General features: G+C 44.3%; 1 long non-coding RNA gene across 1 annotated transcript in view; it reads right to left on the reverse strand.

Moving 5' to 3' along the window:
- The window catches only part of LOC138737158 (uncharacterized), a 69398-nt gene that overhangs the window by 43628 nt on the left and 14146 nt on the right, over positions 1–11624 (reverse strand). The window contains exon 2 of the long non-coding RNA XR_011340786.1: positions 11273–11309. This is a non-coding gene — a long non-coding RNA (uncharacterized lncRNA). The remainder of the gene's footprint in view (positions 1–11272; positions 11310–11624) is intronic.

Raw genomic sequence — 11624 nt, forward strand, 5'->3', positions numbered from 1 at the left:
TACTTTGTGGAAATGTTTTTCTTCTCTCCAAAGGGAGTTCTGTGGAGCTGTCTCACGCCGCTTCCCTACTGTTATTTGCACCTTTTGTGCTACCCGGATTGTCTACCTTCGATTTTTAAAAACCTATCAGGTTTCTGCTCAGCCTTCAACGTTCTGGAGAAAACTATCCAGGTTTTTCTAGAGCAGGGGTGTCAAACTCAAATTCACGGAGGGCCAAAATTAAAAACTTGGACTAAGTCGAGGGCCGAACTAAATATTTATTGAAAATTTTCAACAACATCTGCATGTTTTCTCTTCTTTCAACATATGTAATGTTAAACTTTAGGATATAACTTTAGGAGGATAATGTTACAGGTCAGGAGTAGGTAGCTCAAGTTCACCCTTTGCTTGACCTGAGGGAAACCTATTTGGTCCCTGTGGAGATGTAGTCAGCATTCACAGGCTGTGTCCATTTTGGCCTGCATCAGGACTCAGCATTTCCTGCTCACTCCTCAGGCTCTAGGCCTCTATTCACCCTCGACCCACCATCCCTCTACCTGACCAGTCCTTTACCCAACCTCTAGTCACCCCCCACTCCACTTGCTCTGCCTCTACCCACCCCATCCTATAAACGCCCCTCTACTGCCTCTCACCTCAACCTGTTCCTCCCTCTACCCATCTCTCACCCTCTAATCACCCCTCCCCTACTCGCCCTGCCCCTCCCCTTTTACCTCTTCCCTATCCACCCCTCCTTCTACCCATCCCTCCCTCTAACTGCCCCTCGCATCACCATAACTTCCCCTGCCCATTACTCCTCACCTACACCCTCTGCCCACCCCTGCTTACCCACCCACTCAGGCCCAGCGCGCTGCCGATCAGCCTTTGCGGACAGCCACCATCTCTCTCTTCACGTGCAGGGCCGAACAGCCGTCCCTGGGGTCCGCGCGTGTGCAAGCGCTGAAGGCCATGGCGACCGGAAGAAGTGCGCTTGCGCTGTGGAAGGGCCATCTGGTGCCAGTCGCACGGGGCTCGCGCTGCCCGGGGGCCGTGTGCAGCCCGCCATGCCCGTCGCGCCGACAGGAAATCACAGGCGCTCGCCCATCCGCCGCACCGCTCGACAGGTGGGAGAAGTGACTGGTTGTGCGGGGAGCCTTCCAACTGGCTTGCCGGCTGATGACATCGACAGACTTCTCGTGTTACAATTTCTCGTGTTACAATGGGGAAGGATGTGCAATGAAGGGGGAGGATGGTGGGGGTGACATTACCAAAAAACAGCATCGGCTCTCGCTGCAGGGCCACGTCTAGTACATTTTTGAAATGATCTTGCGGGCCAAATATAATTATATCGCGGGCCAGAGTGGGCCAGAGTTTGACATGTGTGGTCTAGAGCCTCATTGCTAATACTCTCTAATCCAGACAACATCCTGCTGAACCTTCGCATCCCTCTTGGAGTATGGTGACCAGAACTACACTCACAGCACCAAACTGTGGCCTCATCAAAATTCAATACAGCTGCAAAATAACTTTTATATTCAACAGCCTTACTAATAAAGGCTAGCAAGGTAACTCTGGAGATCATGGATTTAAGGTGAGAGGTAAACTTTTCAATGAGAATGAGGGGCACCATCTTCACACAGAGGCTGGTGAGTATACAAACTGAGGCACCAGAGGAAACAGTAAATGTTGGGACATTCAAAAGCATTTTGAGAGACACATGAATAGGAAAGGTTTAGGGGGATATATGCCGAACGTAGCAAAATGGAAGTAGCTTGGTTAGCATGGAAAGGTTGGTCCAAAGGTTTAGTTTGCAACCTTTTTCTTTCCACTCATATAACACATGTTCTGTGATTAGTAAAGGATTGCTTAAGGTGGTATGTGAGTGGAAAGAAAATTTTGAAAACCACTGTTTTAATCATACGCAATTGACTTGTTATGTCCACAGTTTCAAAATCCAAAGGAAATGGGCCAATGACAATTTTTCTCAAGCAAGATATTTCAGTAACCATTGGATCTAGAGCAGTGATTCTCAACCTTCCCTTCCAACTCACATCCCACCTTAAGCAATCCCTTACTAATCACAGAGCACTTATGGCATAGGGATTAGTTAAAGTGGTAGGTGAGTGGAAAGAAAAAGGTTGAGAACCACTGCTCTTGAACCTTTTGTACATCAAAACTCATCAGGAGACTTCCATTTACTGTATCCTTTCCTCTCACATGCCACTTCTGTTACAAGATCAAACCAGCAACCACAAGGAAGGCATATCACAAAGGGGTAAAGATGAACAATTATTTTATTAACAAAAATTCACCTTCAAACTTTAATTTAAAAAAACCCTTTTATAACAATGCCCACTGGTTACTATGCAAATCTCTATAACAGTGTAAAACTAATAAATTCCCCAGCCTGAATATAATATATGTAATTAAAGTCTAAATTATATTTCCAACCAGCCCACAGAAAAACTTAAGACACAAAACACACAAGACTCACAAAACTTTAATCTCAACCGAAGCAAAGATCATAAACAAAATTCAGTTTATTTGGTAAACTGAACCCAAAAGATTTTTGAGAGAGAGAGAGAGCACAAAATTCGAAGTTGTCTTCCTGTGTTGCTTGCAGAGAGAGGAACCACTGGCTTGGTCTGGATCCTTCTGGCTGCCTTCAGAATGTTCATCCCTGTTTGAAATCCCACCATTCTAAACTGTCTTCCAGACCATGACTCATGCTCTCGGCCTTCTTCCACTCCACAGCACCCCCAGTGGTAGTTTGTCATCCAAGTCCAGAAATTTTCAGATCATTTTCTGCACATGCTCAGTTCGTCTCCCACTCTCTCAGCAGTCCACCTTCACCTTGGCTCTTTGAGGCAAACTGTCACTTTTTAAACATAAAACCACACAACACATAGGTCAATGCACAACACAGAACTCTGTAACACTTTCCAAAATTAATACCTCACACTTGTCTGGATTAAACTCCATCAATCTCTGCCCATATTTTCATCTTCAGAATCCTTGGCAACTTTCCTCACTATTCACAAATCACATAACTTTTGTGTCATCTGCATAGATACAAAACAGCCCACATACATTTTCATTCAAATCATTTATTTCAGAATCGGAATTTACGTCATGAACAAGTCATGAAATTTAGTGTTTTGTGACAGCATCAGGAGTGGAAACGTTCATATTATAAATATCTTACATTACCATTAAAAGTAAAAATAACAGTGCATGAAAAATAAGGCAGTGTCTTTGGTTCATTGATCATTCAGGAATCTGATGATAGTGGGGAAAAAGCTGTCCTTGTGCCGCTGAGCGCTTGTCTTTAGGCTCCTGTACATTTTTACTGATGGTAGCCGAGTGATGAGGGCATGGACTGGTTATGGGGAGTCCTTGAGGTTAGAGGCTGCTTTTTTAAGACACCGCTTCATGTAGTTGTCCTTGGTAGAGTGAAATCTAGTGCCTGCGGTGTCACAGGCTGAGTTAACAACCCTCTGGAGTTTATTCTTGTCCTGAGAGTTGGCGCCTCCATACTAGGCAGTGATGCAACAAGCCAGAATGCTGTGTGGACAAAGCAGAGGGTAATGGCAGAAGGTTAATTTCGTGGTCTGGAGGCCTCCGACTAATGGACTGGGTGCTGGGCCTATTGCGGTTTGTCATTTCTTTCAATGACTGAGATAAAAGCATCCATGGGCACATGGAGGCTCCAGGACAGATCCTCGGAGATGTTGATACCCAGGAAGTTCTTGATCCTCTCCACTACTGAGCCCTCGATGAGGATTGTGTCATTTCTCCTGACTTCCTTCTGAAGTCCACAATCATCTCCTTGGTTTTGCTAACATTGAACGCAAGGTTGTTGTCGTTACATCATTCAATGAGCAGATCTATCTCCCTCCTGTACCGTTGTCATTGCCGCTTGTGATTCTTCCAACTGTGATGTCATCAGCAAACTTGTAGATAGGATTGGAATTGTACCTGGCCACACAGTCATGGACGTATAATGAGTGGAGCAGTGGGCCTGTGTTGATAATCAGTTAGGAGGCATTGTTTCCAATTCATGCTGACTGTGGTATTCCAATGAGAAAGTCAAGCATCCAGTTGCGGGGGGTTGGGGGGGAGGGGTTGGGGGGCTACAGAAGCCTTGAGTTTGGAGCTTCTTGACTAGCACTGAGGGAGAAGAATTTATATGATAAATAATGGAGATCCCAGCATTGATCCCCATGGAACGTCACTGATCACAGACTTGCTGTCAGAAATAATGTCTCTCCACTACTACTCTCTATTTTCAAAGGCCAAGCCCATTTTGAATCTAATCTACAAGTGTGCATGGATCCCATGTGCCTTCATTTTCTCGATCAGCCTCCAATGAGCTTAACTAAGGTCCATGTGCACAACATTCGCTGCCCTGCCCTCACCAATCACCCTCAACACCTCCACAGAAGAGTCAGTCAAGTTTGACTGACCTCCAACACGTATGCACAATATTCCAGACAAGTGCTTGCTTTTCTAGATTCGAGTAGATTCTATCGTCAAGAATCTTCTCCAGTAGTTTCCCCAGCATGGACACAAGGCTCACAGGGTTATCATTTCCTGCTGGGATCATATTGCCCTTCTTAAACAGAAGAACAACACTGTTCTAGTCCTCTGGAACCTCATCTGTGCCTAAAGTGGATACAAAGATGTTAGTCAACTTGCCTGACAGTCATTCAATTCTTACTGAATGTTATGGTTGCTGTTTAAGAGCATTTATGAGTGGAAGGACATCCCATATGAAATAAATTAGGAAACAAACTTATTAACTCCAGTGTATCTAGAAATCTGAATTCTCCTAATCTTAAACTTTATACTGTCAAACTTCACAAATGACTCTTCTAAAGGAATATGAACACCAAAACGCTGCAGATGCTGGAAATCCAATATCAGAAGAGAAAAGACTGGAAATACTCAGGAGGACAAGTAGCATCTGTGGAGAAATCCATCAATATCTCCTTTTACACTTCCGACTGCATTGGAAAAGCATATTAAAAGACATCCCAATTTGGTCACACTCTCTTAAGCCCTTCCTGTCAGGAAGAATATTCATGAGTGTGAGATTACGCACCATCGGATTCAAGGACAGATTCTTTCTTGTCGCGAATCTCTTAATAGTAAAATTAAGTTGCTTTTGTTTGCCCAAACTGATCACACTCACCATGCTGGAGAAACTCAGCTGGTCAAACAGCGAACTTGATAGAGCAATGATAAGGATACTTAACCAACATTTCAGGCTTGAGCCCTTCAACAAGGTATGAAAAAATGTCAGCAGGTACCCAAACAAAATGGTAGGTGGGAGGGGTAGGCTGAGGAGCATGGTCCCAAAGGCAGGAGGTAATATGTGGGTAAGGGAGGGAGGGACACAAGAGCAAGCAGGGGGAGGGGGCATGGCTTTGTAAATGGAGAGGGAAGGGGGTGGAGTGCTGAAGGAAAGAAGACAAAGGGAAAAGGAAAGGAGGGAGAACAGAAAGTAGGCTGGAAGAGACCAGAGACGTTGATGTTAACATTTTTACTTCAACCACGGTGTCTACAGACTTTTATTGCACTCAGTAACTGCATTTGTGTACTGGGTTTTATGTGCTATGTAAGGACATTTCTCACAGGACTGGTTACAAAACAAACCTGGGTCACATGCACATTGGGACATGCAACAATAAACTTGAACTATAAAGAAACTGCTAAAATTTGAAATCAATGATCTGGATAAAAGTTCGCTGTTTGGCTGATTATTTCTTCAGAATATTATGAATTACAGTCAGGTAGCATGCTGTGTTTTACAACTGTTCCCTGTTAATCTATTTGTAAATATATCCATACACAATTGCCTTTAAATTTTATTTCAAAGCACTCCATTTCCTGCCCACCAGAGCAGACTGGTAGGGCCTCCCAGCTAATCTTCAGTGGCCAATATCTCAATATAAAGGGTTATTGTAAACCCTGGGCACTAGAGACGCAGGAGTGCACAGGAGGTGCAAAGGAACCGGTCTGGTTTACTGGTCTTTTTTTTTGCTTGCATTTTGAATTCAAAAGAGCAAGTATTGTGACTATGTATGGTTATTTTCTTTAAAATTCTGCTCTCTTGCAGATGTTGCTGAAGAGGAAAGTTTTGCAATTTCTGAACCCAAAAGAAGCTTGCGGAAGTCTCTTTGATCCTTGAATGAGAAAACTCAGCACTTTACGAGCGATCGGTTTTGATTTCTTCCAGCTACCCTGGTTTGTTAATATCTACCTCTTCTGCCACCTTTCTGAGTATTAGCTGGCAGATCTCAGCCCCTGATGGAGAGCTGCCAGTCTTTCCAGCATTTGCACTGAATGCTCTAAGTCCGCATTCCCCCATTGAAAGAGGAAACATAAAAACTAACAGTCCTAAAATCCTCAGAGGGAAAAACCACACTGGCAAAAGTGTAATTCTTTCAAAGCGCAGGCTATGGCTCATTGGGTATGAATCAGGAGTTTGTGGGTTCTGGTCCCACTCGAGAGATGTGAGGATTAAAATCTAAGTTAAGGTTCCACTGCAGCACCGAGGGAGTGGCGTACAGTCTGAGCTGGCCTCCTTTATTATAGCTGTAAAATACCTGCAGAAGAATGTACTTTTCTATTGGCCTCACTTTCCATCTCTAAACCCACAAAACTGGAGTTGGAGTAAGTCAATCTCAGTCCAAAGGGACCACCTAAGAAGAAGAAATAAACAGGAGCCTGGTCTGTACTTTAGAAGGATGCAAAATATCCCTTGAATTTATTTTAATGACGTGCAATGGCATCATCCCCAAACTCCAGTCCAATACCCATCCCTCAATCAGCATCAACAAAGCAGATTAATGTAATGGTTGAGACTCAATAACTCCAGGTACTTGAAATGGCTACTGATGGTTAGGCAACTTATTCTTCAGATAAACTAATGTCTACATCCCTTAGACAAGGAATCAAGGTACAGATCATCCGACCATAAGATAAGGGAGCAGAAGGCGGCTGTTCATTCCATCAAATCTGCCTCACCATTCTATCAAGAGGTGATCCATTCTCCCATTCAGCCCCACTCCCCTGCTTTCTCCCCATAACCTTTGATACCCTGTGTGACAGATTATATTATATTTTATATTGTATATAGATAATGTTTTATAGGAGATATATTGTGGCAGGTTTTTTTAGTTTGGTTACATACAGATACAAATATTTCAAAACAGATCTCATTTAAAATTCCAGAGCTCTGCTTAAGCCAGCCAGTTCAGGCTCCAAGTGCCTTTGCAAAAACTTTGAAGGATGCCTATAAGGACTCCACAAGTAGGTGTTAATTGGACAGGCTGTGGAGTAATGGACTATTATTTTGGAAAACAACAGATGAATGGACTCAGAAGATTAGGTCCTGGGCCACAGTCTGTCTGAGTGTAGTTGCCTGTTCTAAGAGAGTCATGTGGTTTTCTCTGAGAAAGAGAGAGAGAGAATTCAGTTCTACAGTTTTACAGTTCAGCAACAACAGCTGGGACTGGAACATGACAAGCTGGCAAGCTTGTGGAAAAACCCCATTTTGAAGATGGGTTGGGAGTTCTTAGTTCAATCTGGTTAAAGCCCTTGTGGTCCATACAAGAGTAGAGGTCTGGCTGTATAATGTTTCACTTGAAATAAAGGAAACAGAAAAGGAACTCTGTGGTGACCTGAAAGAAAGAGGTTATCGTCTGGAAAATCCTGATGGGGCAAGTTTCTTCGGCAAGACACTGAAGTGGCTGATCAGAAGGAATCAGTTGTGGGTGTCCCATGAGCAATAAATCTCTCTCTGAAAACCGACAATAACCTTCCTGAGCAGTAACCATTTACCTTTCAAGCACCAAAGCCTGGTGAAATTCACAAATGTTAAATTATATTCACAGTATAAGAATTGCCTGCAGCCAGTGAACTTGGAGGAGTGAGAAGTGAGATTGGACTGTGAATGAAAGAACTTTTCTGAACTCACACACACACATTATATACACGTGCGCTTAGAATTAGAAGGGGGTTAAGTTAGGTTAGTCAATAGTGATTCGTTAAAGTTTGATCTTGTTTTCATGTTTAAAGATAATTAAAAGCAACTATTTTTAAGTAACCATTTGTCTTGGTGAATTTCTATTGCTGATGGGTTTAGGGGTCATCTGGGCTCATAACACCCTGACTGTTCAGATTCCTATCAGTCTCTGCCTTAAATGCACCCAACAACATGATCTCCACAAGTGCCTGTGGCAACAAATTCCAGAGGTTCACCTCTCTATGGTTAAAGAAATTTCTCTATATCTCTGTTTTAAATGGTCACCCTATAATCATGAAGTTGTGCCTTCTTGTCCCGGACTCCCCTATCTTGGGAAACAACTTTGCCACATCTACTCTATCCTGGCCTTTCAACATTCGAAATGCTTCTATGACGACCTCCCTCATTCTTTTGAACTCCAAGGAGTACAGTCCACGAGCCATCAAATATGCTATACATCCCAGGAATCATTCTTGTAAATCTTCTCTGAATCCTCTCCAATGCTAGCATATCCTTTCTTAAATAAGAAACCCAAAGCTGTACCCTGTACTTCAACCTCTTGCCTTATAAATCCTGAGAGGATAAACAATTCAGTTCAATTAGCCTCAATATTGACAAAAAAAAAGCTTGAACATAGAACCAGTACTCTGCCCTTTTATTCCTGTTTCCAATGTGCATCATTTGTGACTTCTTTGTCCAATCTGCTAATCCAAGACAGTCCTTCAACTCATCCCACTTCCTCCAAATCAAAGGAGTAGCCATGGGTACATGCGTGGGTCGAAGCTACATCTGCCTGCTTGTACGTTTTGTGGAGCAATCCATGGTGCAAGCGTACACAGGCAATTCCCCCAAATCTTCCTCCGGTATATCGACGATTACATTGGGGCTGCCTCAGACACCCATGATGAACTTGTCAACTTCATCCACTTCAAGTCCAACTTCCACCCTGATCTCAAGCTCACCTGGTCCATCACTGATAATACCTTTACCTTTCTGGATCTGTCTCCATCTCGGGAGACAAGCTTTCCACTGACATATACCCAAAAAACCCTCCAACTCCCACCTGGATTACACTTCCGCACACCTTGTCTCCTGCAAGGATTCCAACCCTTTCTTTCAAATTCTCCATCTCCACCGCATTGTTCCCAAGAGAGGTTTTCTAGTCCAGATCTTCTGAAATGTTTACTTTCTTCCACAAACGTGGCTTCCCCTCCACCATCAACTCAGCCCTCACCCACATCTCCTTCATTTCCTGGTCATTTGCCCTAGCCCCCTCTTCCCCCAGATGCAACAAACATAGAATCCCCCTCATCCTCACCAACCTCCCCACCAGCCTCCGCATCCATCAGAATTTCCTTCATTTACTACAGGATCCCACCACCAAACACATTTTTCCCTTTCTTCCCCTCTCAGCCTTCTGCAAGGACCGCTCCTTCCATGATTCCCTCGTGCACTCACCCGTCCCAACCCATCACATCCTTGGCACCTTACCCTATGTCCGCATGAGGTACAACAGTTGTGCCAACACGTCCTCACTCACCATGGTCTGGGGCATCAAACAGGCCTTTCATGTGAAGCAACACTTCACTTGTACATCCAGAAGAATAATCTACTGTATCCAGTGCACCCTTTGTGGCATTCTCTACATCAGAGAGACCGGTCGCAGACTGGGAGATCGCTTCACTCAGCACTTCTGCTCCATTCGCAAGCACAGTGACCTCCCAGTGGCTAACCATTTCAATTCCAGGGCACACTCCCACACTCACATGTCTGTTTATGGCCTTATGTAGTGTCCCACCCTGATTACCAGCAGATTGGAGGAACAAAACCTTGCTTTCCAGATGGGCAACCTCCAGCCACATGGCATGAACACTGATTTCACTGCTTTCCATTAAGCCTGCACACCTTTTCGTTCCCCTCCCTGTTTCCCCTTCCATTTCTTTTACCGACACAACCCTATCATTCCCCTCCCCCCATCATTACTGCTGTCCCCTCCCTCTTTTCTCCACCCATCATCTCCTGACTTGCCACCTCCCACCCTTCCTACCCATTTGTTCGGACGCTTGCCAGCATCTTCTCAAACTTCGATGAAGGGCTTAAGCCCGAAATGTCAGAAATGAATCTTTGCTTTTGTTACATAAAGGACATTGTTTGACCTGCTGAGGTACTCCAGCCTCCTCCCTCCCTTTTTAAATTGCTAAGTGAACTTTGCAATTTTCCAGTCCTCTACAACCATGCCAGAAACTATTGATTCTTGGAATATCATTACTAATGCCTCCACAATCTCTATGGCTACCGTATTTACTAGCATATAAGACCCTCTTTTTTTCCCCCAAAAAAGGCTCAAAGATATCCCCTGGGTCTTGTATGTGAAGTTGAAATTAGGGTGATAATGGTGAGTAATGCCAACAGTGAACATCATCAATATGTAGCTCACTAGCATCACAGCCCTCTATTGTTGGAGGCTGGTGGTTGGCTGTCGGGCGGGGGTGGGGGGGGGTAGCGGGGCGGTGGGATCAGTGTGGGGGCTGGTGGTGGGCTGTTTGGAGACTCTCCCGGCAGCCCGCTGTCAGTTTCTGCACTCGTCCCGATGCCCTGCTCACTCCTGGTGGCTGGCTGTTGGTCCCCACACTGATCCCACTGCCCTGGTCCCCCCAAAAGCTTGCCATCAGTCCCCATACGGATTCCACCACCATTCTCCACACTGATCCCACCACCCTGCTTCCCCCCGACAGCCCGCCACCAGTCTCCACTCTGATCCCACCACCCACACGGCCGCCCTCCAGAGAGGGTGGGGCAGTGTGACCAGTGTGGGGACCGACAACGTGCTGCTGAGAGAGAGCAGGGCAGCGGGAGCAACATGTGGTCCAACAGTAGCAGTTAGTCTTTTTTATAAAACGTTTTCCACTATTGCTAAGCTGCTTTTATTTTCTCTTATAAATTTCAGTAGTATCATTAAAAATAAGATTTTTCCTGTTGTCCTAGTGCATGTTTTATCCAATTTTTTTCTGCTATACTGTAGCTACATATTTCAGTAACATTAAATGCTTACCAGTAAATACATTAAAAAAATCTTAAAATTTCCTGCTGAAATGGTGGGGGGAGGAGAGGGGAACTAATATGTCCATGGGTCTTGTATTCGATCAAATACGGTACATCTTTCAGAACTCGAGGGTGCATTCCATCTGCTGCAAGATACTTAATTAGTCTTCAATCGTTCAGCTTCCCAAGCACCTTCTCTCTGGTGGTTATGACTACACTCACCTCTCTGGTATACTGCTAATGTCGTCCACAGAGAAGTCTGATTTGGAGAAAATAGAAAGCTTTAGAGATAGGGAGACTGTAAAAATGCTTTATAAATAGTTTAAGCCTTCCTTGTTAAAGCAACAATATGCACTGTTCCTGATATGATAAGGAGATACTAGACATCATGACCAAACAATATGGACTGTTCCTGATAAGGTAAGGAGATCCTATATATCATGACCCAACAATATGGACTGTTTCTGATAAGGTAAGGAGATCCTAGACATCATGACCCAACAATATGAACTGTTCCTGATAAGGTAAGGAGATCCTAGACATCATGACCCAACAATATGGACTGTTCCTGATA

The sequence above is a fragment of the Narcine bancroftii genome, chromosome 6 (assembly GCF_036971445.1).
Source record: "Narcine bancroftii isolate sNarBan1 chromosome 6, sNarBan1.hap1, whole genome shotgun sequence".
Classification (NCBI taxonomy): Eukaryota; Metazoa; Chordata; class Chondrichthyes; order Torpediniformes; family Narcinidae; genus Narcine; species Narcine bancroftii.